Source organism: Carlito syrichta, unplaced genomic scaffold, assembly GCF_000164805.1.
Source record: "Carlito syrichta isolate Samal-C Ts95f unplaced genomic scaffold, Tarsius_syrichta-2.0.1 Scaffold303290, whole genome shotgun sequence".
Taxonomy (NCBI): domain Eukaryota; kingdom Metazoa; phylum Chordata; class Mammalia; order Primates; family Tarsiidae; genus Carlito; species Carlito syrichta.
The window spans coordinates 168,913-192,929 of NW_007247386.1; the positions used below are offsets into that span (position 1 = coordinate 168,913).

General features: G+C 50.8%; 1 pseudogene; it reads left to right on the forward strand.

Moving 5' to 3' along the window:
* LOC110595654 overlaps positions 1–13,971 on the forward strand; it is a 46,033-nt pseudogene extending 32,062 nt beyond the window's left edge.
* The last annotated feature ends 10,046 nt before the right edge of the window (positions 13,972–24,017 follow it).

Genomic DNA, 24,017 nt, shown 5'->3' on the forward strand with positions numbered 1-24,017 from the left:
AGCCCGCGGGTTCGAGACTCGCCTGGGCAACTTGGTGAGACCTCATTTCTACAATAAATCCAAATGAGCCGGGCATGGTAGCGCGCGCCTCATACTTCCAGCTACTAGGAAGGCTGAGGCGGAAGGATCGCCGGAGCCCAGCAGGATCGCCGGAGCCCAGCAGGATCGCCAGAGCCCAGCAGATCGAGGCTGTGGTGGCTGGGAGCGGCCGCAGCACTCCAGTCTGGGCGACAGAGTGAGACTCCAACTCAAAAAACAAACAAACAAAACAAAACAAACAAACAAACAAATAATCCTTGAGGAGATAATAATACTCCCTCCCTCCCACTATGACTTTGTGGTTTAGAGCAGAACCTACTGCCTTAGACAAGGCAAGAGAGGCCCCTGACCTGTCCTCAGCTTCCTCCAGCCATACCACATCTCCATGAGCAGTGCTCACCTGGAGCCAGCCTCTTCCTCCACACCATACCAGGCATGCCTGGCATCCCAGAATTGCCTGTCCCGATGGCCCTGAGCCTGATTCCAGGATCTGCATGGGCTTCCTCGCAGAATCCATCTTCCCCAGGGCCCCCAGTGTCAGCATGTGCACCTCTGGGGCCCACCCCTGCTTGCGGGTGTGTGTGTGTGTGTGTGTGTGTGTGTGTGTGTGTGTGTGTGTGACTGTGTGTGTGTTAGACATTAGGGCTAGGACACCCAAGGCATCGGCACAGAGCCCTTACTGTGTGGGACAGAGCTGGCCGCAGGAAAGGAGGGAAGGATGGCTCATGGGCAAGGCCAAGGCCTGGCTTCTCCCCATGCTGGGTGTTCCGCGTTGAACTCCAGGGAGTCCAGGAACTCCAAGTTCAAACCTGGCCTTCCAGAGCGTTGCCAGAATGTTACGATGGAATATTTGTCAAGGTTGGAGGGTAAAGCATTTCATTTAAGAGTTTATTAAACTGGATCTTGCAGCTCTTAAGTCCGTAGACACATGCAGTAGGCCTCCATCTCATTTGAACCCCTGCCCCAGGCCCTGTGATTGTTAGGGGCTGACCCAGTTTCCGATCCCTTTTCATTTCTTGACAGACGTAATCTCCTGTAGTCACCACAGCGACCCTAGGAGCTGGGTAGAATCATCCCCACTTACACATGAAGGCTCTGAGGCTGGGGAAGTCAGGCTAGGGAGCTGAGGCTGCCTGCTTGGCTATGCAGAGGTGGCTTTATCCGGAGGGGATTGTGGAGCCCCCAGGGGAGACCTGGTGCCTCACTCAGGCAACTGGGTGGTAGGTGGGCCCGAGGCGGTCAGCACCATAGTTCCTGGGCTGCTTAGGCAGCTAGCTGCTGCAAAACCCAGCGGGAAATGGTGAGGCCTGCACTCAGGCAGCAAGAGTCTCTGTGACCCATCGCTGGGACGCGAAACCACGGCCTGCCGCCCTGTGTCTGGCCCTTCCTCTTCCCCTGCCTCCCTCCTGCCCCGGGACTCCTTCCCTTCTGGGAGGTGGCGTGCCCAGGGTGAGTGGCCAGCCGGACGGAACCCCTTGGTGATGTCCCCAGCACATGCAGGTTGGGATACAGGACAGACTCACCCCAGCAGAGGAGGCTCTAATCTGGGGGCCGCTGAGCAGAGCACCTGCTGAGAAGAACGAGAACCCTGTTGCTCTTGGATTGGCAGCTCTGACGGCTTCTGCTTCAAAGCCATAACCTCCCCAGGGCCCCCTTCCTGGAGCCCTCCCACCCCCACAAACGGAGTTTTCCATTGTCGAGGAGAAAAGAAATGTGGCTCTAATCCCCTTTATTCCATGATTTCATCTCCTGCGTGTGTCCCTGGAGACTCCAGGCCCTGGGCTAGAAGAGGGGAAGGTGGGCAGGGAGGGGAGCCAGCACCCTCCTTGCAAGGTCTGGGGGCCAGCGGGGCTTCGGCAGGAAGGGAGCTGGGAACCTGGAGACTTCCATGAGGCTATCTTCCTTCCGTCCTCCCCGACCCCCGCACCACACGCCTCCTTGACTCTGTCCCCAGCGATCCGTCACAGAGACTCGCCGCCTGAGTGCAAGCCTCATCATTTCTCGCTGGGTTTGGCAACAGCTGCCTAAGTGGCCCTGGGACTCTGGTGCAGGCCACCTCAGGCCCACCCGCCACCTAGTTGCCTGAGTGAGGCACCGGGTCTCCGTTCGGGGCTCCACAGTCCCCTCAGGATAAAACCAAGTGATTCAAGCCCCCCTCGTCCTTTCCCTTCTTCTTTTCAGTTCGATCTCACAATGTTCTGGTGATTTTTGTTTGTTTGTTTGAGTCAGAGTCCCACTCTGTCGCCCAGACTGGAGTGCAGTGGCCGCTCCTGGCCACCGCAGCCTCGACCTGCTGGGCTCCGGCAATCCTTCTTCCTCAGCCTTCCGAGTAGCTGGAACTACAGGCATACGGCACCACGCCCGGCTAATTTTTTCATTTATTGTAGAGATGAGGTCTCGCCAAGTTGCCCAGGCGGGTCTTGAACCCGCGGGCTCAGGCAATCCTCTTGCCTCAGCCTCCCAAAGTAAGCTACTGTGCCCAGTCTTCCTAGCGTTTTATTATCCTGTAACGCCAGTCCCCCAGTGGCGCTATTCTGGTTTCCACAATGTCACTCCTGCCACTTTCCTCCTCCAGGAAGTCCTTAGGCACATGCACACGTGTACACATGCACACACACACGCCTGAACGCACAGGCTGAATCTCCACTTCTCCTGGGGCCTCTCTCCTGTCCCACACACACTTCCCCTTCCCTATCACCCACCTACCTCTCACCCACTAAGCCCCTTGAGGGATGGATCGTTCTGCATTTTTAGACTTTTGTTTCCCCCGACCCTGGCAAAACTCGTGGCCCATCAGCCCTGCCCGGCACTCCCTCATACTGCAGGGAAGAGGGCTGGCTGGCTGCTCCCAGCCCTCGGCATCCCATTCCCGCCTCCTGGGCATGACCTGTTGCTTGGCACGACCCGCTGCCAGCCCTTCCTCTCTTCCAGTTAAAGATGGCACATGAGCACGCCCACATCTGACCCCGCCCAAACAGAATCCCACTAAAACAACAGTTTTGTTTTGTTTTGTTTTCTGAGTCTGGTCTCACTCTGTCATCCAGGCTGGACTGCAGTGACATGATCACGGCTCACGGCAGCCTCAACCTCCTGGGCTAAGGCGGTCCTTCTGCCTCAGCCTCCCAAGTATCTGGGACTACAGGTGTGTGCCACCATACCTGGATAAGTTTTTATTTATTTTTATTTTATTTATGTATTTATTTATTTTTTGAGTTGGAGTCTTACTCTGTCGCCTCGACTGGAGTGCAGTGGCACACTCCCGGCCACTGCAGCCTCGACCTGCTGGGCTCCGGCGATCCTTCCGCCTCAGCCTTCCAAGTAGTTGGAATTACAGGCACACACTACCATGTCCGGCTAATTTTTGATTTATTGTAGAGATGAGGTCTCACCAAGTTGCCTGGGCCGGTTTCGAACCCACGGGCTCAGACAATTCACTCACCTCGACCTCCCAAAGCACTGGGATCACAGGCTGAACCACTAAGCCCGGCCATGTTTTTAAGTTTTTTTTTTTTGTAGAGATGAGGATGTGCTATGTTGCCCAGGCTGGTCTCGAACTCCTAGGCTCAAGTGATCCTCTCACCTTGACCTCCTAAAGTGCTGAGATTATAGGCGTGAGCCATCGCACCCAGCCCCAAATCATCACTTGAGCAACCTCTTCACTCCAGTCCAATAATCTGTTCATTCATTCATCAAATATATATTAACTATGCACCATGTGCCAGGCTGGGTGTACTGTGGAAACAAAGATGAACCAGACACTGTTCCCTTCTTCAGGATGCTGACCTCCTGCCGGAAAGTAACCACCTGTCCCCATTCAGGTAACAGGAGGATCTAGCCCTGTCCCCTGCTCTCTCCAGGTATTTGGGGAAAGTCATGCTGGCTCCTGGGTCAGTTAGTCTCCCATGCGTCTTCCCTGGCCCCAGCCCCCTTGGTCCCATTGTGCCTGGGATCTCTTCCAGCCACTGCCCACCAAGCTATGGCTCAGCTGACACAGGGCTGGTGTGTGCTTTGGAGACTTGCGCTTTCCGGGTTTGAGCAAACACGGGGTTTCCAGGCGGGAACCCCTTAGATGAACTATTAGACACTTAGAACCATCTATTGCTAGACCCAGAGTCAACAAACTTTTTCTGGAAAAGGCTAAGTAGTAAATATTTTCCACTTTGTGGGCCAAGAGCAGAATCAAGGGCATCATGTACATATAACAACAGAGAAAACTGGCTGGGTGTGGTGGCTCATGCCTGTAATCCCAGCACATTGGGAGGCAGTGGCGAGAGGATTGCTTGAGCCAGCATGGACAACATAGTGAATCCTCATTTCTATAAAAAATTAAAACATGAGCTGGACATGGTGGCAGGCACCTTTAGTCCCAGCTACTCAGGAGGCTGAAGCTGGGAGATCACTTGAGCCCAGGAGGTTGAAGCTGTGGTGAACCATGATAGTGCCACTGCACTCCAGCCTGGGTGATGGAGTGAGACTCTGACTCAAAACAAAAAAAAACAAAAAAACCCCAAAAAACCGCCTAGTGACTCAGCCTGTAATCCCAGCACTTTGGGAGGCCGAGGCAAGTAGATTGCCAGAGCCGTGGGTTCTAGAGCAGCCCAGGCAACTTGGTGAGACCCCGTCTCTACAATAAATCAAAGATTAGCCGGGCATGGTAGCGTGTGCCTGTAGTTCCAACTACTTGGAAGGCTGAGGCAGAAGGATCTCCGGAGTCCAGTAGGTTTGATGCTGGGGTGACTGTGAGGGTGCCACTGCACTCCAGTCTGGGCGACAGAGTGAGACTCTACTTGGAAGGATGAAGTGGAAGGGTCACCTGAACCAAGCAGGTCGAGGCTGTGGTGGCCATGAGCATGCCACTGCACTCCAGCCTGGGCAACAGAGAAAGACTCCAACTCAAAAAAACAAAAAAACAGAGAAGACAATAAACAAAATTTAAAACATAATAACAGACTGGACTTGGTGGCTCAGCCTGTAATCCCAGCACTTTGGGATGCTGAGAAGAGTGGATTGCCTGAGCCCATGGGTTCAAGACCAGCCCGGGCAACTTGACGAGACCTCATTTCTACAATAAACAAATAAAAAAAAAAAATAGATGGGCATGGTAGTTCCAGTTTCTTGGAAGCCTGTAGTTCCAGCTATTTGGAAGACTGAGGTGGAAGGATCACCTAAGCCCAGCAGGTTGATGCTGGGGTGACCATGAGTGTGCCACTGCACTTCAGCCTGGGTGACAGAGTGAGCCTCCAACTCAAAAAACAAAACAAAACATAATAATAATAATTGAGCACATTTTTGTAATAAAGGTGTATTAAAAAATGAAATCATTTCTGGGGAGGGAGGAGATAGTATTTGGCTTAACTGGTGTTCAAAACTGGTGTTCCCTATTATCAAATTGGTTGCAAATGTTTGTCTGAGCCAGGCATAGTGGCTCACACCTGTAATCCCAAGTGCTTTGGGAGGCTGAGGCAAAAGGATTACCTGAGTCCAGGGTTTGAGACCAGCCTGGGCAACTTGGCAAGACCTTGTCTCTACAATAAATCCAAAAATTAGCCAGGTGTGGTAGTGCATGCCTGTGGTTCCAGCTACTTGGATGACTGAGGCAGAAGGATTACCGGAGCCCAGCAGGTGGAGACTGCGGTGGCCGGGAGTGTGCTACTGCACTTCAGCTGGGCAACAGAGTGAGACTCTGTATGTCAAAAAAAAAAAAAATTCATCTGTAAAAGTCATTCTTAGCTCATGGGACTTAAAAAAGCCAGTGGTGGGCTGGATTTGAACAGTAGACCAATTTGCCAACTTTGGCCTAGGCCTGCATCAGCTGTCTGAGCCCCCCAACTAGCCCTCTGGTGTCACCCCGGCAGAACTCGCCCCTCGTCTCCTCTCCACTCATTCCCTACCCTCTCAGGCCTTGACACAGACTCCAGGAACACAGTTTATCACACAGAGCACTTAAATCCTGTTACGCTACATTTTCCTGTCTAAGCCAGCGGTCAGCAAGCTGTAGCTTGTGAGCCAAACCTAGCCAGCTGTGTGCAGTCTGGGATCCTAGAATGTTCTTGGTTTTGGTAACAGTTTTACTGAACTATAATTCACATTCCATATAATTCACTCACTTAAAATGGATAGTTCAGGCCAGGAGCAGTGGCTCATGCCCGGAATCCCAGCACTTTGGGAGGCTGAGGTGGGAGGATTGCTTGAGCCCAGGAGTTTGAGACCAGCCTGGGCAAAATAGTGAGACCTTGACTCGACAAAAAATTGGAACAACAACAACAAAATGAAACCAAAATAAAAAAAAAAACACATAAATTTAATGGTTCTCAGTATATTCACAGAGATGTGCCACCATCACCACAGTCAATTTTAAGACAATTTCATATCCTTAAAAATAAACCCTACACCCTTTGATTTTTTTTTTTGTTTATTGAGTTTTTTTTTTTTTTTTTTTGAGTTGGAGTCTCACTCTGTCGCCCAGACTAGAGTGCAGTGGCCGCTCCCGGACACCGCAGCCTCGACCTGCTGGGCTCTGGCGATCCTTCCGTCTCAGCCTTCCAGGTAGCTGGAACTACAGGCGCGCGCTACTACGCCCGGCTAGTTTTTGATTTATTATAGAGACGAGGTCTCACCAAGTTGCCCAGGTGGGTCTCGAACCCGCAGGCTCAGGCAACCCACTTGCCTTGGCCTCCCAAAGTGCTGGGATTACAGGCTGAGCCACTGATCCCAGCCTACCCTACACTCTTTGGAAGGCCCCCCCACCACTTCCTCCTCCCCCTAGTCCCAGCCATGAATCTACTTTCCGTCTCCGTGAAGAACAGTTTTTACATTTTAAGCTGTTAAAAGAATCAGGCCTGGCCTAGTGGCTCACACCTGTCATTCTAGCACTTTGGGAAGCTGAAGCGGGAAGATTGCTTGAGGTCAAGAGCCTGAGATCAGCCTGGGCAACATACTGAGACATTGTCTCTACAAAAAATAAAAAAAGAATCAATAGAAGAATATTTTTGTGGCATGTGAAAATGATGTGAAATTCAAACTCTAGTGTCCAGAAATAAAATTTTATTGGAACACAGTCACACCCATCATTTACGAGCGTAAAATATTTACTATCTGGGTCCTGAGAGAAAATTTTCTGACCTCTAATCAGGCTAGACCCTGGGTGGGGTTAGGGAGGAGACAAGGGGAGATTTTTGTTTCTGGCCTAATAGTCCCTTTAGAAGAGAATCTCTCGCCTGTGGACTAGTGGTTCTTAGCCTTCCGGGCAGGGGTGAGGGAGAGAGGAGGTGGGAGGTAGGGAACTCGGTTCTAATGCTGGTTCCTGGCCCTCATTCCCACAGAGTCTGGTTTAGATGGGTATGGGGTGGAGACCAGGAGCTGCCTTTTAATCAGCAGCTCCCCAGGGTACATCAAGTGGCTCTGCCCTCTGCCAACGCACTCAGATTGTGGCCTTGGCAGGGGACAAGGAGAGGTTCTTCCTGTTCCAGGGTCAGTGACCTCAGGTGTGACAAATGCCTCGACCTTCTGGGCTCAAGTGATCCTCCCGCCTCAGCCTTCCAAGTGACTGGAACCACCGGCACATGCCACCACGCCCGGTTAATTTTTTGATTTGTTCTGGAGATGAGGTCTCGCCAAGTTGCCCGGGCTGGTCTCAAGCCCCTGAACTCAGGCATTCCTCTCGCCTCGGCCTCCCAAAGTGCTGGGATGACAGATGTGAGCCACTACACCCGGTTTATTTATTGATTTTGTAAGAAAACCAGAATTCTAATTTAGTATGTGTGTAGGAGCCCAGAAGAGGGCTGCTGAGGGGGTCTAGGGAGTCCTGTGGGGGCACCACCACAAAGCAGGGGTTCCTACAGGGATCTGTTTGGTTTCTGGAATGACTGTGTCAGAGGTAAGGGCCAGAGATGGACAGGGTCTCCCACGAGCCCGCACCCAGGCAGGAGATGGTGGGGGAAGAGGATTATTGTCTGGTAAGAGGCCGAGCAGCCTGACTGGGGGCTGACCCAGAAAGCACCTGTCGATCTTAAGAGCCAAGGATGTGAGGATGAGAGATGGCGCCTACCCAGGTCTCTGGTAAAATGGCTGCCCTCCTCTGTGCTCCCAGGCGAGAGGGGATGGACATTTCTGAGGACCAGATCCAGCTGGACTGACCCTTCAGTGGCAGTTATCCTTCCTTGTATTGTGAGAGATGTCAAATGTACAGCAAATCAGAAAGACCAGTATGTGCCATATACCCACCATTTAGACTCACCAGCCGGCAGCATCTTGCCGTCTCCCCCCCCCACTTAAAATCATGTATTAAGCTGGGCTCTTTTTTCTTCTAGTGTACAGTTCTGTGAATTTTAATGCATGTATTGAGTTGTGTAACCATGGCATGATCAGGATACAGAGCAATTCCAGCACACCCAAACAATCTCCTGGCGCAATCCCTTTGTGGACGTGCCTTCCCTCCATTGGTGACCCCTGGTTTCTCCTTCTGAGAGCGTTGTATAAATGAAGCCCTATTGCAGTCACCCTTTCAAGACTGGCTCCTTGCTGTTGGTACGATACCTCTGAGCCTGATCCAGGCGGCTGTTTGTAGCAACAGCCATTTCCTCTTCATGGATGAGTAGTAGTATTCCGTTGTGTGGATGTACCACAGTTTGTTTATTCACCTTGTGGGTGAATAATTGGGGTTGCTTCCAGTTTTTGACAATTATGAATAGAGCTGTTGTAAACATATGTGACAGGTTTCTGTATGAATGTCAGGTTTTCATTTCTCAAGTGTAGAAACCTGGTGAGTAATTGCTGGATCATATGGCAAGTGTGTGTTTTACCTCGTTAGAAATTGCCAGATTATTTCAACCATTTCAAAGAATCACAAACATCATGACCCCACTCCTAAATACTTGAGCATATATTTTCTTTTTTCTTTTTCTGAGTTTGAATCCACTCCTTCACTCAGGCTGGAATGCAGTGGCATGCACGCTCACGGCCACCCCATTGTTGACCTTCTAGGCTCCCACGATCCTTCCGCGTTAGCCTTCCAAGTAACCAGAACTCTAGATGCATGCTACCACGCTCAGTTATTTTTAAAATTTTATTGTAGAGACAAGGTCTTGCCAAGTTGCCTGGGCTGGTCTCGAACCCACGGGCTTAGGCAATCCACTTGCCTCGTCCTCCCGAAGTGCTGGGATTACATACAGGCTGAGCCACCGAGCCCGGTGAGCATATGTTTTCAAAAACAAGAATTTCTTCCTCTAAGTCACAATACTGTTATCATAAACTAACAAGGGTCTCTAATATCTGGTTTTTTTAAATTTAAATTTTTTACTTGAGTTGGAATCTCACTCTGTCGCCCAGGCTGGAGTGTAGTGGCATGCTCACAGCCACTGCAGTCTCAACCTTCTGGGTTCAAACGATTCTTCCACCTCAGTCTTCCAAGTGGCTGGAACCACAGGGACGTGCCACCACGGCCGACAAATTTTTTGATTTACTATAGAGATGAGGTCTCACCAAATTGCCCAGGCTGATCTCGAACCCCTGAACGCAGGCTTTCCTCTCGCTTCAGCCTCCCAAAGTGCTGGGATTACACACATGAGCCACTACACCTGGCTTATTTATTTATTTGTTTGTTTATTTATTTATTTATTTTTGAGTTGGAGTCTTACTCTGTCGTCCAGACTGGAGTGCAGTAGCCACTCCCGGCCACTGCAGCCTCGACCTGCTGGGCTCCGGTGATCCTTTCACCTCAGCCTTCCAAGTAGCTGGAACTACAGGCGCGCACTACCATGCCCGGCTAATTTTTGATTTATTGTAGAGATGAGGTCTCGCCAAGTTGCCCAGGCCGGTCTCGAACCTGCAGGCTCAGGCAATCCATTCACCTCAGCCTCCCAAAGTGCTGGATTATAGGCTGAGCCACCGAACCTGGCTTATTTATTTATTTTTAAAAAGAAAACCAGAATTCTAATTTAGAAAATTTCAGGGAACAAGATCACTATGCAAAAATCAGTTGTAGTTTTATATTCCAGCAATGAACAATCATACATTTAACCTAGGAGATGAAAATTTTGTACACTGAGAACTACAAAATATTGCTGAGACAAATGAACAATCTGGCTAAATAGAAAGACATCTCATGTTCATGGATTGGAGACCTAATATTAAGATGGCAATATTCCCCAAAATGATCTCCAGATTTGTGATGGTGAATTTTAGGTGTCAACCTGACTGGATTAAGGGACGCCCAGATATCTGATAAAGCATTATTTCTGGGCATTTCTTTGAGGGTGTTTCTGGAAGAGATTGGCATTAGTTTTTGTTTTTTTAGTTGCGATCTCAGTCTGTCACCTAAGCTAGTATGCAGTGACACAATAATGGCTCACCACAGCCTCAACCTGCTGGGCTTAGGATATCCTGCCACCTCGGCCTTCTGAGTAGCTGGGACTATAGGTGTGTGCCACCATGACTGGCTAACTTTTTAAAATTTTTGTAGAACTTTGGGAGGCGGAGGCAAGAGGATTGCCTGAACTCAAGGGTTCGAGACCAGCCTAAGCAACATGGCAAGACCTCATCTCTACAATAAATAAAAAAAATTAGCCGGGTGTGGTGGCACATGCCTGTGGTTCCAGCTGCTTGGAAGGCTGAGATGAAAGGATTAGCTGAACCCAGTAGGCTGAGGCTGCGGTGGCCGAGAACATGCCACTGCACTCTAGCTTGAGCAACGAAGTGAGAGCCCTCAAAAAAAAAAAAAGGTTTTTTTTGTAGAGATGAGGTACCACTATGTTGTCCAGAGGCTGGTCTAAAACTCCTGGGCTCAAGCAATCTTCCCACTTAGGCCTCCAAAAGTGCTGGGATTACAGACATGAGCCACCATGTCCAGCCAAGATTGACATTTGAGTCAGTGGATAGAGTAAGGAAGATCTGCCCTCACCAATGTGGGCGGGCACCATCCAGTTGGCTGAGGGCCTGAATAGAACAAAAAGGCAGAGGAGAGGTGAATTCACTTCCTCTGTCCTAGAGTTGGGACACTCTCCTTCTCCTGTCCTTGGACATCAAAACTCCAGATTTTCAGGCCTTTGGCCTTGAACTAAGAGTTACACCATCGACTTCCTGAGTTTCAAGGCCTTCAGACTTGGACTGAACTGAGCTACTGGCTTCCTCAGTTCCTCAACTTGCAGATGTCATATTGTGGAACTTCTCGGCCTCTGTAATTACTGTAGCCACCTATCCTAATCAATCCTCTCTCATCTATCTATCTATCTATCTATCTATCTATCTATCTATCTATCTACCTACCTATCTCTTCTGCCTCAGCCTTCCAAGTAGCTGGAACTATAGTTGTGCACCGCCATGCCTGGCTTATTGATTGATTGATTGATTGATTGCTTGATTGATTGTAGAGCTGAGGTTTTGCCAAGTTGCCCAGGCTGGTCTCAGACCCCTGGGCTCAGGCAATCCTCTCACCTCCCAAAGTGTTGGGACTACAGGTGTGAGTTACCATGCTGGGCTCTATCTATCATCTCTCTCTCTCTCTCTCTCTCTCTCTCTCTCTATCCATCCATCTATCCATCTATCTATCACTATCTATCTAAAGATAGTCAGTCTATCTATCTATCTATCCATTCATCTATCATCTATCTATCCATCCGCCCACCTATCTATCTATTATCTATTTATCCAGCCATCCATTTATCTATCTACCTACCTGTCTATCTGTCCAACCATCTATTTATTGTCACTCTAACACCGTCTATCCATCCATTCATCCATCCACCTATCCATCTAGCTATTATCTATCTATCCTCTATCTATCCACCTATCCATTTATTCATCTCTTGTCTGTCTATCGTCTATCTAAAGACAGTGTCAGTCTATCTATCATCTATCTAATGATAGAGCTGGTCTATCTACCGATCTATCATCTAACTATCTATTTCTATCTTTGTAATGTATCTCATCCATCTATCCATCCGTCCGTCCATCCATCCATCCATCCATCCGCCCACATCTTGTTTATTCTCTGGAGAACCTTGTGTAATACAAGATTGTTGTAGCCTCTATTAGAAGCCCAATGTATAGGTAGATCCCTAAAGAAATAGAAACATATATCCACATACAAACCTGTACACGATTCATGTTTAGAGCAGCATTATTCAGAATAAACAAAAGGTGGAAACAATCCAAATACTCATTAACAGATGAATGGATAAAAAGTTGTAGTATGTAGACACAGTGGAATATTATTTTTCTATAAAATGAATGAACTACCGACGCATGCTACCGAGTAAATGAACTTCGAACATATGCTAAGTGAAAGAAACCAGACACAGGAAGTCACGTATTTTATGATTCCTTTGATATGAAATATCCAGAATAAGCAAATGCATAAAGATAGGAAACAGATTAGTGATTGCCAGAGTATGAGGGGAGGGGGCAATGGGGAGCAGTTACTTAAAGGGTGTGGAAAGTTCTGGAATGACAGGAAAGTTAGGATGGAAAGAGGTGGTGGTAGCACAACATTGTGAATGCACCAAATGCCATTGAATTGTTCACTTAAAAATGGTTACCTGTTGCCAGATGCAGTGGCCTCACACCTGTAATTCCAGCATTTTGGGAGGCAGAGGCAAGAGGATTGCCTGAGCTCAGGGGTTTGAGACCAGCTTGGGCAACTTGGCGAGACCTCGTCTCTATAATAAATACAAAAAAAAATTAGCCAAGGTGGTGGTGTGTGCCTGTAGTTCCAGCTACTTGGAAGGCTGAGATGGAAGGATAGCCTGAGCCCAGCAGGCTGAGGCTGTGGCAGCCATGAGTGTGCCACTGCCCTCTAGCCTGGGTGACAGAGTGAGACTCTGACTCAAAAAAATAAAATAAAATGAAAAAGTTACTTGTATGTTATATACATTTCACCTCAAGAAAAGAAAGACCCAGAATTCTATCAAGAATCTCATTACATTTGCCTGCCATGTTTCTTAATCCTCTTTTATCCAAAGCAGCACATCGCCCCCCCCCAACTTTATTTTCTTGATGTTGACTTTTTCAAGAGACGGGGCCAGTCCTCCGGGAGGAATTGTCTGTTGTTTCCTCATCTTGTTCAACTCCCACCCCATCCTCTGCCCTTCGAGTAAACTGGGAGTTAGATCCCAGGGCAACTCCCTCCCCATCTTCTGTCCTTCCAGTAAACTGGGAGTTAGATCCCAGAAGCGGCCACTTTCGAGGAGCACACTTCAGGACCCTGTGGGGTACTGCACATGAGTTGCCTCAAAAGGCACATCACACAGTTACACTTCGATTTGGGGTGCTAAACTGATCACTGGATTAGGACTGGGAACGCTAGATCTCCCCACAGGTCATATACCCTTCTCCTCTTTGCCGTTGGCCAGCAATCTGGGGTGCAACTGGCAGCAAGTGAATGTCTAGTTTCCCAGAGGCAAAGTGTCCCCCACAGCCTTGCCACGTAAGTTTTATATCTCATTGGATGAATAAAAAATGAACTTTTTGCCTGAGTCCAGGGATTTAAGACCAGCCTTGGCCACTTGGCGAGATGTCTCTACAATTAAAAAAAAAAAAAATTAGCCAAGTGTCATGGCGTGCGCCTGTAATTCCAGCAACTTGGGAGGCTGAGGTGGAAGGATCATTTGAGCCCAGCAGGTCGAGGCTGTGGAGGTCATGTGTGCCACTGCACTCCAGCCTGGGTGATGGCGTGAGACTCTGATCCAAAACAAACAAACAAACAAACAAACAAAGAAACGGATTTTCAGGAAGACTCAACACTTTGCCCAAAGCATGGAGAGCTATGTCGAGCCTTTCACTTGGAATGATCTCCTTCCTTCTGTCCTGCCTGTCCACACGCTGCCCAGTGCCTGCAGGTGGCCTGTGTACCTGGGTACCTCGCAGGGTGGGGGCGGGGTTCTACCTGCTGGATACAGCCAGCCCTCGCTGGCCCTGCCCCCCAGTGTGGCCCTGTGAAGACTGAGGACACAGCCAGAGATCCTGAGGGCCGTGGTGGGGGGAAATGGGCCCCCGCGAAGGGCATGATGGGAAGAGTGCCCTGGCCCCTCCCTCACCTCCCCTTATCTCCCCCCACCAAGCCCAAGCCTCTTGTATCCAGCAAGAGGAGCAGACCCGATCTCCTGGAAGGGAGGGAAAGAAAAGGAGGAAAAAATGTTCCCATCTGTTGAGTATTAACCTCTGAACCATTTAACCAAACATTGGCTTCTCCTGTCATTTGATAAGGTGTATCCAGCAAAGGGAGATGAGAAAATTGGGAGGTTATTCTTTTAAATTACATCAGCAGGGGGTTTGTTCCTGCCGCAGAGCTCGGAGGGTCCCGTCTGGGACATCACATCACCACCAGCACACTCAAGGACAGGCTTGAGTGCTTTCCTCTGCCTGGGAGTTCAGGCATTCACAGGGATATAAAAAAAAGCAAGAAGGCTTTAAAAATAAAGTCCATGCACGGCAGGCTGTCTGCCCTGAGCCAGCGCTGCAGCGAGGGGTGATTATGGAGGAAGGAATGGTTTGTGTCACCGTCACACGGAAATGTCCGACAGCTTTTCTGCAGAGACAACACCTCTGAGTCTTCCAGAGTCTCTGCGCACAGACTTCCGGAGCTGTCGGGGACCTCCAAGGCCATCCTGCCCACCCCAGCCCCCTTTGAGTTGAGTTTCTCGGCAGAACGGGCCAGCGAGCAGTCTAGACAGATAGGGACCTCCAGTGCTGGCCGGCGAGCTTCCGTTGGCTGATTGGACCTGTTGTGAAGACGTCGGGTCCCAGGCAGAGGGGCAGGAGCCCAGGCTTTGGCTGCTGTCTCTAGCCCAGCCCTCCCTCCTGTCCCTCTTCTGACCTCCAACTGATAAGAGCGGGTTATCTTCCCTTCTGTCTGGTCCTCAGTTTCCCCATGGGTAAAAGGAGCTGGATGAGATGGTCTCCAAGGTCCTATCAACTCAGTCCCACAGTGGCATCTGTTCATAAGATTCCTCTGATAGGGAGGAAACCTCCAAGGCACTTAGCCATCTTCACCTGGTCAAGATTCCTCCCTGGACAAGACTCCAGACTCCTTGAGGACAGGGGAGGCAGAATAGCAGAGAGGCCAGCATGGAATCCTGCTCCAAAGACTCAGTTCCTCCGGCAGGCGGGGGAAGGAAAGAGGAAGAACTTGAGTCTCAGAAACTGGTCTGGTGGGGACGCAGCAATAATGAACTTGAGCCCAAGGCTCCTCCACATGTGACATCACACCCAGGCCTTCCCGTCTCGGCTGATGCCCAGCGTTGACCAGCGTGGCTCACCAGGGAGGGCACTGTGAATCCCACACAACAATTCAAACGACCCAAAGCGCCATCGTTTCCAACACAGAGCAAGTGTGTGACCTTGGGTAAGTTCTTCCCACTCTCAGAACCTTGGTTTCCTCATGACTCATCTGCGTAATGGGCATCAGATGACCTTCCACCTCAATAGGTCATGGTGGGCAAGAACAGGGAAAGGACTTTGCTGGCTCTGATGTAAAAACACTGTTCCTTTTTTTTTTTAGTTGGTGTCTCACTCTGTCTCCCAGACTGGAGTGTAGTGGCACGCTCTCAGCCACTGCAGCCTCAACCTGCTGGGCTCCAGTGATCCTTCTGCCTCAGCCTTCCAAGTAGCTGGAACCATAGGCATGCGCTACTGTGTCTGGCTAATTATTTATTGTAGAGGTGAGGTCTTGCCAAGTTGCCTGGGCGAGTCTCGAACCTGCGGACTCAGGCAATCCACTTGCCTCGGCCTCCCAAAGTGCTGGGATTACAGGCTGAGCCACCAAGCCCGGTCCACTGTTCCTCTTCTTACAATCTCACAGTGTCCATCCCAGGTTGAGATGGCAGGTATCTGGTGGGTGGAGGTATCCGGCGGGCACATGTCAGCCATGCACCTCTGGACAACCCTTTAGAGTCCTGCATATCTCAATACCTCCTATTCTCTAATTCTCCCACAGACCTTTCAGGAGACAGGGTTTGTCCTTGCTCTTGTTCACAGATCTGGAAACTGAGGCCCACCCTTGAGGGCTTCCGGTTTGCTGAGGTTTCTTCTGGGCCCTCTGCTGACAGCTCCTCTGCTTTCTTGTCTTTTGGAGACAGCAACCAGCTGCAGCCCATATGTGCAGGCCCAACTGGCCACAGAGGAGCGGGTGGGTGGAAACATCCTTCCATTTCCTCTCTTGAAGACAAATGGTTCAGGGGCCACTGGAGGCTGTGCCGGCCATGGCTGGATGAGGAGCCTGCGTGAGACAGGAGGTGGGCTCATCCCGAAAACAGTCCCGCCTTGCGAGTGGCTGCTTGGAGAATGGACTTGGTGGACACCACCCCCTTCCCCTCCCATCATTCTCTGAGTCCTTTGGCTGGGGCCCCGGGTCCTGGGGGCCCTCATCCTGGCCTGAGCAAAGACAGGGATGCTAAAAGAGGTGCCATCTTGGCCGCCATTTTATTTCTTGGGCCAGCGTTTGGAGTCCCTTCTTCTCGCTGTGAAGTGAGTGGTTAAGCACACAAACACAGAAAACTCCCAACAACACACACACCCATGGGCCCACACGTGCACATCCTCACCTCCAAGGAGCAGCCATGAGCTCCCCTGAGCCCCTCTGGAGAGGAGGGAAGGAAGCTGGGTGTCATATATCATCCCTCTCCAAACAGGCGGTGTCCTCTCTGCCCAAAGCAGGGGTGGGGGTGGCTGGCGGCCATGAACTGGCCTCGGGAAGGACCCCCTGTGGCCCATATTTCACACACACCCCAGACAGAGCCTGCTGTCAGGAGTGCTGTCTAATTTCCTCCCCCGATTGCCGGCCCAGCTGCCCCCAACAAAGAGTGGCTTTGTGTCCGCCTCCCCACCCCTGGCATCTGCTTCCCAGAGATCCATTGGGGGATGCACAGAGGGGATTTGGGGGATGGAGATGCCAGCACCCCCAGAAGGGTCGCACATTCTTGAGTAGAACGAGCCTGGTCCCAGCCTTGCGGCCTCGGTCACCCCAGTGTCCCCACCAACAGTCTTCTCAGGCCCCCCAAGGCCCGGGGACAGCCTCTCTGCAGGCCACTGGGGAAGATGTGAGTGACGGGGCGCGGCTAAGGGTTAAAAATCATTCAAGGGGGCCAGGCCTCCCACCCTCTCCCTGAAGAAGCACAGCCTTCAGCACTTGGTCCCCCTGCTAGAGGGGACTCACCTGCGTGGTAGGCCACCTGCAGGGCACCTTGTCACCGAGAGAGGGCAGTTGTGCCTGGTTCTCCCGGCTCTAGGACTTTTGCAGGCTGGTCATTCTGGGTCAGAAAGTGGGGTCCTGGGGGAGCAGAGCCGTCGGAAGCAGGCAGGATGATGGGACAGTGGGCCAAGTGCCGCAGAGAGACTCCCTGGGTGAAGACTGCCAAGTCGTGCCTGGGGCCTTCACTTTTTCTATTTTTTATTTTTTATAGAGATGGGGTCTTTTTTTTTTTTTTTTTGAGCCGGAGTTTCACTCTGTCACGCAGGGAGGAGTGCAGTGGCACACTCATGGCCACCACAGCCTCAACCTACTGGGCTCAGGCAATCCTTCTGCCTCAGCCTTCCAAGTAGCGGGAACCACAGGCATGCACCACCACACCCGGCAAATTTTTTTATTTATTATAGAGACAAGGTCTCACCATATTGCTCAGGCTGGTCTCAAACCCCTGGACTCAGGCAATCCTCTCACCTTGGCCTTCCAAAGTGCTGGGATCACAGGCACGAGCTACTCTGCTTGGCAGAGACAGGGTCTTGCTCTGTTGCCCAGGCTCAAATTCCTGGCCTCAAGTGAGCCTCCCTCCTCGGCCTCCCAAAGCTCTAAGATTTCAGGTACAAGCCACCACACCCAGCCTGGGTCTTCACTTTGTGATTCCCTCTTGGAGCCATCTTGGAAGAGGCTGTTCCGACCCACACCCCTGGGTCAGTGACTGAGTGATACCTCCTGTGGAGGGGCTGGGTGGGCAGGATTGATTGAATAGCTGAGTGGTTATTCAGCTTGTGAGGTTCTATCCTGGGCCAGTATAGCAGAAACAAATCTGGACCTGGCATTCTCCAAGTCTTTGACCTTCCTTGCTGTCCCCTGCTGCCTCTCAGCAGAGCTTCTGATTCATACAACCTGGTGCCCAGGGAAGATAAGTGGTTTGCTAAATCCACACAGCAAATGAGTAGGTGAGCAGACACTAGACCCAGGCTGCCTTCTCCTGGGTGGCAACCTCCCTGTAGAAGCTGAAGAAAACTCTAGAATATGGTGTGTGTGTGTGTGTGTGTGTGTGTGTGTGTGTGTGTGTGCGTGCACATGTGTGTAGAGACAGAAAGAGAGGACCTCACCCCATGGAGGGCCCACTCAGAGCTCTGCAGACCTCCCATTGTCCTGGGGACAGGCTGACTCTGTCTCCACTCACCATACCTTACCCACAGTTAGGGTTAGGTCTGGTGAGCGCTCAAGGAATTTTTATTATTATTTTTTTTGAGTTGGAGTCTCACTCTGTCGCCCAGACTGGAGTGCAGTGGCCACTCCCGGCCACCGCAGCCTCGACCTGCTGGGCTCCGGCGATCCTTCCGCCTCAGCCTTCCCGGTAGCCGGAATTACAGGCACGCGCTACCACGCCCGGCTGATTTTTTGATTTATTGTAGAGATGAGGTCTCGCTGCCCAGGCGGGTCTCGAACCCATGGGCTCAGGCAATCCACTCACCTCAGCCTCCCAAAGGCGTGGGATGACAGGCTGAGCCACCGAGCCCGGCTTCAAGGAATATTTTTGAGGAATGAATGAACGAATCTAATCCTCCCATCATCCCGTGAGTAAAACATGATCTCTATTTTGTAGAAGCATTTTCCAACAAGTGTTTAGCAAGCACCACAACTTCTACAGACCACTGGGATGAGGAAACTGAGACCCATGAAGCCCACACAGTTGGTCTGTGGCACAGCCTGTGTTGGAACCGAGCTCTGTCAGTGTCCGAAGCTGCCATGTGTGTTTGGGGGCATGTGTGCATGTGTGTGTGTACGTGTGTGTGTCTGTGTGTGTGTGTGTACGCATGTGGGAGCGGGGAAGAGAAGGTGATAATGAGTCCAGGATTTCTCCCCCCTGCCACACTGACAATGTTAGGGGAAGGTCAGCTGAAGACAGAATGCTCCCACCGGGCCGTCGGCCAGCCCAGACAACAGTCTGCAGCTCCCTGGCCAGGTGTACTGGGTACTTCAGGCAGGATTTGTATCCCTGGAAAACCAGTTTTAAATCATTTTTTAAAACACAAATAAAACCACCCTTTACAGCCACTGGGGAGGCCTGCAGCTTGATGGGAGGCTGCAACACTTCTTTTTTGGCCCCATGAGGCTTTTTGAGACCCCGTAGACTTGCCCTGCTGGATTTTCTCAAAGCATGGTAAATCTGCTGGGTGGCCGGGAAAGCTTGTGACGGGGCTGTCGCCAAGACCAGCACAGACTCGGGGGGTGGCCATCATGGGGGTTCTCAGACCCTGGCTCAGCCCGTTCCCTTCCCACTAGCGCTGGAGTTAAGCCCAGCCATGGACCCCAGCTCTGGGGACAGGCTGGAGTACTGAGCCAGCAGCTCCGGTTAGGAAATTAATAAAGAGAAGCTCTTACAGCCGGGCCCGTGGCGAGAGACGAGTTAGATCATGTCTCTTTCAGTTCAATCGGATATTACTCCCAACCCTGATGTCACCTTCCAGCTATTAAGCATCACCCTCAGAGACGCGCATGTGCGGCTCGCAAACCTCTTATCGGGCGCTCCTCTGAGTCTCACTGCTGTCAGTGGCCAGGCCCTGGAAGCTGTTCCATTGCCAACCACAGGTCACAGAGGAGAGGCTTGTCCAGGCTTCAGAGAGGGCTCAGGGGCTGGGGAGGGACTGACAGAGAATCCTGGTTCCAGAGAGTTCCCCTGGGTTGTTCGAAACAGGGTGGGTGTCCAGGGCCCCTCTTCAAGGGCATGGCCTGCCAGACTTGGTGGGCTCTGAAGACCTGATTGCATCAAGCCATTGAACAAGTTTCTGGGCCAGAGCATCCCCTACACTGTCTATGTGTCCAGCAATGGGCACTTTTGAGCCAAGATGCCATGTGACACTATCATTTAACAGTTCACCTTTCCATGCATCCATCCATCCACCCACCCACCCATCCACCTTTCATTCATCCATCTACCCATCTGTCTGTCCACCCATCCACTCATCCATCATCTGCCCATCCATCTACCCACCCATTCACCCATTCATCCACCCATTCACCCATTCATCCATCCACCTACCTATCCATCCGTCCATCCATCCATTCACTTATCCACCTATTCACCCATCCATCATCCATCTATCCACTTATCCATCCATCCATCCATCCATCCGATACTTTATATGGAGCATGTATTATATGCCAGGCATTATACAAGCAGCTGGGAATAAAATGGCCATAGAAACACACCCCCTTCTTTTCCTTCCAGCCTAGAAAAAAGGCCACGAATGAATAAACAAACAAAAATAAAAGAATTACAAATTGTGGTAGTGGCCATTAAGGAACACGCACAAGGTGGGGATAATGGAGAGCGGCAGCCACAGATGATGGCAGTAGTATTTGAGAAGGGTGTGGATTTGAAATATTTTTGAAGGTGTTTTAGAAATATTCAGGTGCTCAGGGTTGGCAGCAAATGGGACTGGGAAGGTGCAGCTAGAAGAGAAGGAATGTGGTGAGAGTCAGTGCTGTGGTGGCCAAGGGAAGACGCAAACTGACAAGTGCTGGTGGGTGTTGAGCCTGATTAGTGGGCACAGGCTCCTATGCCCAGACGGAGAAATAGAAACTTTCACTCAGTGGAAGAAAAGAAAGCATATACCACCACACCTGGCTAATTTGTAGCGACTGGTCTTGAACTTCTGGCCTCAAGCAATTCCCCTGCCTCGGCATCCCAAAGTGCTGGGATTATAAGCATGAGCCACTGCACCTGGCTTAGTTCTTTCTTGAATAGACGAAATGCATCCATCCCAGGCCTGGCCTGATTTCTGAGATTTCTGAGCTCCTCCAGGTCTTTTCTCTTGGAAACAGATTCCTGACTCCCTTCATCTCTTTTGTACTTCCTGCCTCTCTCAAAGGCCAGTTGCACACTTGCTGTCCCTGATGCGCTCTCAAGGATGGAGAAACCCATTACTGGAAAGTTCCTGTCTGGGAATTCTTGGTTGTCTGGATTCCTGCCAACCTGCCATCTCTGGTCACAGATGCTGGTTCCCATCAGGGGGTCGCCGGTGGATGGTCTTGCTTTTCCCCTCAGCTTTGCAGTTGAGAGAAAGTAGAGGCTTTTTACCAAAGTGAAGACCTGCTGGTCCCAGCTACTGCTCAGCTGGTGCTGGCCCCCGGTGCTGGCCAATCCTACGCCAGTGCTGATGAGGGAGAGGGGGTAGGAAAGGTTCAAAAGCACCCAGAGATCATGTGACGGATGTTCCTTTTATTTCATCATCAGAATCTCCTCAGTGGACTTGTTAACTGTCTTTATTGGGGTAATGAAAATTCTCACACTGAGAGAGATTTTTCCTACTATTGGTTTTAGAAATTGGCGAATGTTGCTGCCTAATGTCAGGCATCAGCTTACTGTTGAAAATTTGTTGGGACCAGGTGTGGTGGCTCACACCTATAATCCCAGCACTTTTGGAGGCCTAGGTGGGAGGACTTCTTGAGGTCAGGGGTTTGAAACTAGTCTGGACAACATAGTAAGACTGTCTCTACAAAATTTTTTTTAAACAATTAGCCAGGGTGTGGTGGCACGTACCTGTAGTCCAGCTGCTTAGGAGGCTGAGGTGGGAGGTTTGCTTGAACCCAGGAGTTCCAGGCTCCAGAGAGCTATAATCATGCCAACTGCACTCCAACCTGGGCAACAGAGAGAGAGACCCCATTTCCCCCCAAAAAAAAAAGAAAGAAAGAAAATTAGTTGGGCCAGCTTTATGTGTTAAGACTGTCTGTATGCTCCTTTAGAGCACTTTTAGAATATATGAGTTGCCAGGTGCAGTGGCTCACTCCTGTAATCCCAGCACTTTGGGAAGCTGAAGCAAGAGGATTGCCTGAGTCCAGGTGTTTGAGACCAGCCCGGGCAACTTAGCGAGCCTTCATCTCTACAATAAATCAAAAAATTAGCCTGTGTGGTGGTGCGCTCCTATAGTTCCAGCTACTCGGAAGGCTGAGGCAGGAGGATCGTCTGAGTCCAGTAGGTGAGGGTGCAGTGGCTGCGAGCAACAGTGAGATGCCAACTCAAAAAAAAAAAAGAATGCATGTGTCTTTGGGGCTCCAGGTCTGGGAGGGACCGAGTCGAGGAGAGAAGGAGAGAAACCATGTGGCGTGTGGCTGTGAACCACAGCAGCTCGGAATTGCTGGAGCACAGAGCTGGGGGTGGGAGGTGGGTTGTGGCTGTAGAGGAAGGCAGGGGCTGGACTGTGGGGAGCTTGGAGACCTGTGAAGACTCTTGGGCTTTATTTTGTAGGTGCTGGAAAGCCACTGATAGGTTTCAATTGGGGGTGACAAGGCGGGGTTTGGTTGTGATCACTTCAGGGGCTCAGGGGGGTGGAATTTGAGACTGGGAGGGAGAATGATGGGAGGCTCTGGTTCAGGAGAAGGATGTCGACATTCTGAACAAAGGCCGGGGCGGTGGGAGATGAGAATGTAGCAGGCGGGAGGAAGATCTCCACACACAGGACCAGATGATGGATGGTTCTGTAAGGTTAAGAGCTCGGTCTCAGGACGCGTCGCAGGTTTCTGGCGTGAGTCAAGTGGAGGGGTGTGGTGTTGCCAATGGAAACAGAGGAGGCAGAACACGGGCCGAGGAGCAGCCCAAGTAGGGGAACAGAGATGTCCCCCCAGAGACTGGAGTCTGAAGAGCGTGCAGTCATTCACATGCAAAGAGAGCAGCCGTGGACAGTGGAATCCGAAAGCAGATGCGCCCAGATCAGGGCTGGGAAGTATCTGCCTGGGGCCAGAGTGCCTGGATTCAAAATCCAGCTGCATCTCTGAGTGGTGAGTTTCCATGAAGCTGTACAGTGGTGACAAATGACCTCCAAGTCCCTGTGGCTTAACACTAACTCTTCTATCCTCGTTGACATGTATGAAGGCTGAGGGTCAGTGTTGTCTCTGTTCCATTCTTTCTCATTCTGGAACCCAGGCTATAGGGGAACCCTCTTTCTTTTTTTTTGAGATAGGGTCTTGCTCTGACGCTCAGGCTGGAGTGCAGGGGCATGATCATTGCTCACTGTAACCTCGAACTCCTGGGCTCAAGTGATCCTCTTGCCTCAGCCTCCTGAGTAGTTGGAAATACAAGTACTCAGCACCACGTTTGGCTAATTTTTGAATTTCTTTTTTGTAGAGATAGAGTATCACTGTGTTGCCCAGGCTGGTCTCAAACTCCTGGCCTCAAGTGATCCTCTGGCCTTGGCCTCCCAAAATGTAGGGATGACTGGCATGAGCCCCTGCATCCGGCCATGTGATGACCCTGGCAGCTTCTGCACGGACAGAGCACATAGCCCTTCCGCTCATATCCTATTGGCTAAAGCAGGTCATGCAGGCAAGCTATTGTCATGAAGTGGGGAAGTGTCAGGGTGGATGGTTCCCCCATGGGAGAGACAAGAAGGTAATGGGGGCCCCATGGTACAATCCACTCCAACCACAAAAAACTCTGGGCCCTTGGGGGTTGACTGAACTCTCTGCCTTGGTTACCTCATTTGTGAAACAGGACTGAGAGCAATACTTCTAAAGACTGGTAAGAGAATTCACTTAGTCTGTGTAAAGCGCTTAGAACAGTGCCCAGCGCAGAGGGCACACACTGTAAAGGCAAGTGGGTGGGGTGGGGGATGAGTTAGTGTTTTTTTTATTTTTTTTATTTTTATTTTTATTTTTTTATTTTTTTATTTTTTATTTTTTTTGAGTTGGAGTCTCACTCTGTCGCCCAGACTGGAGTGCAGTGGCCGCTCCCGGCCACCGCAGCCTCGGCCTGCTGGGCTCCGGCGATCCTTCCACCTCAGCCTTCCGAGTAGCCGGA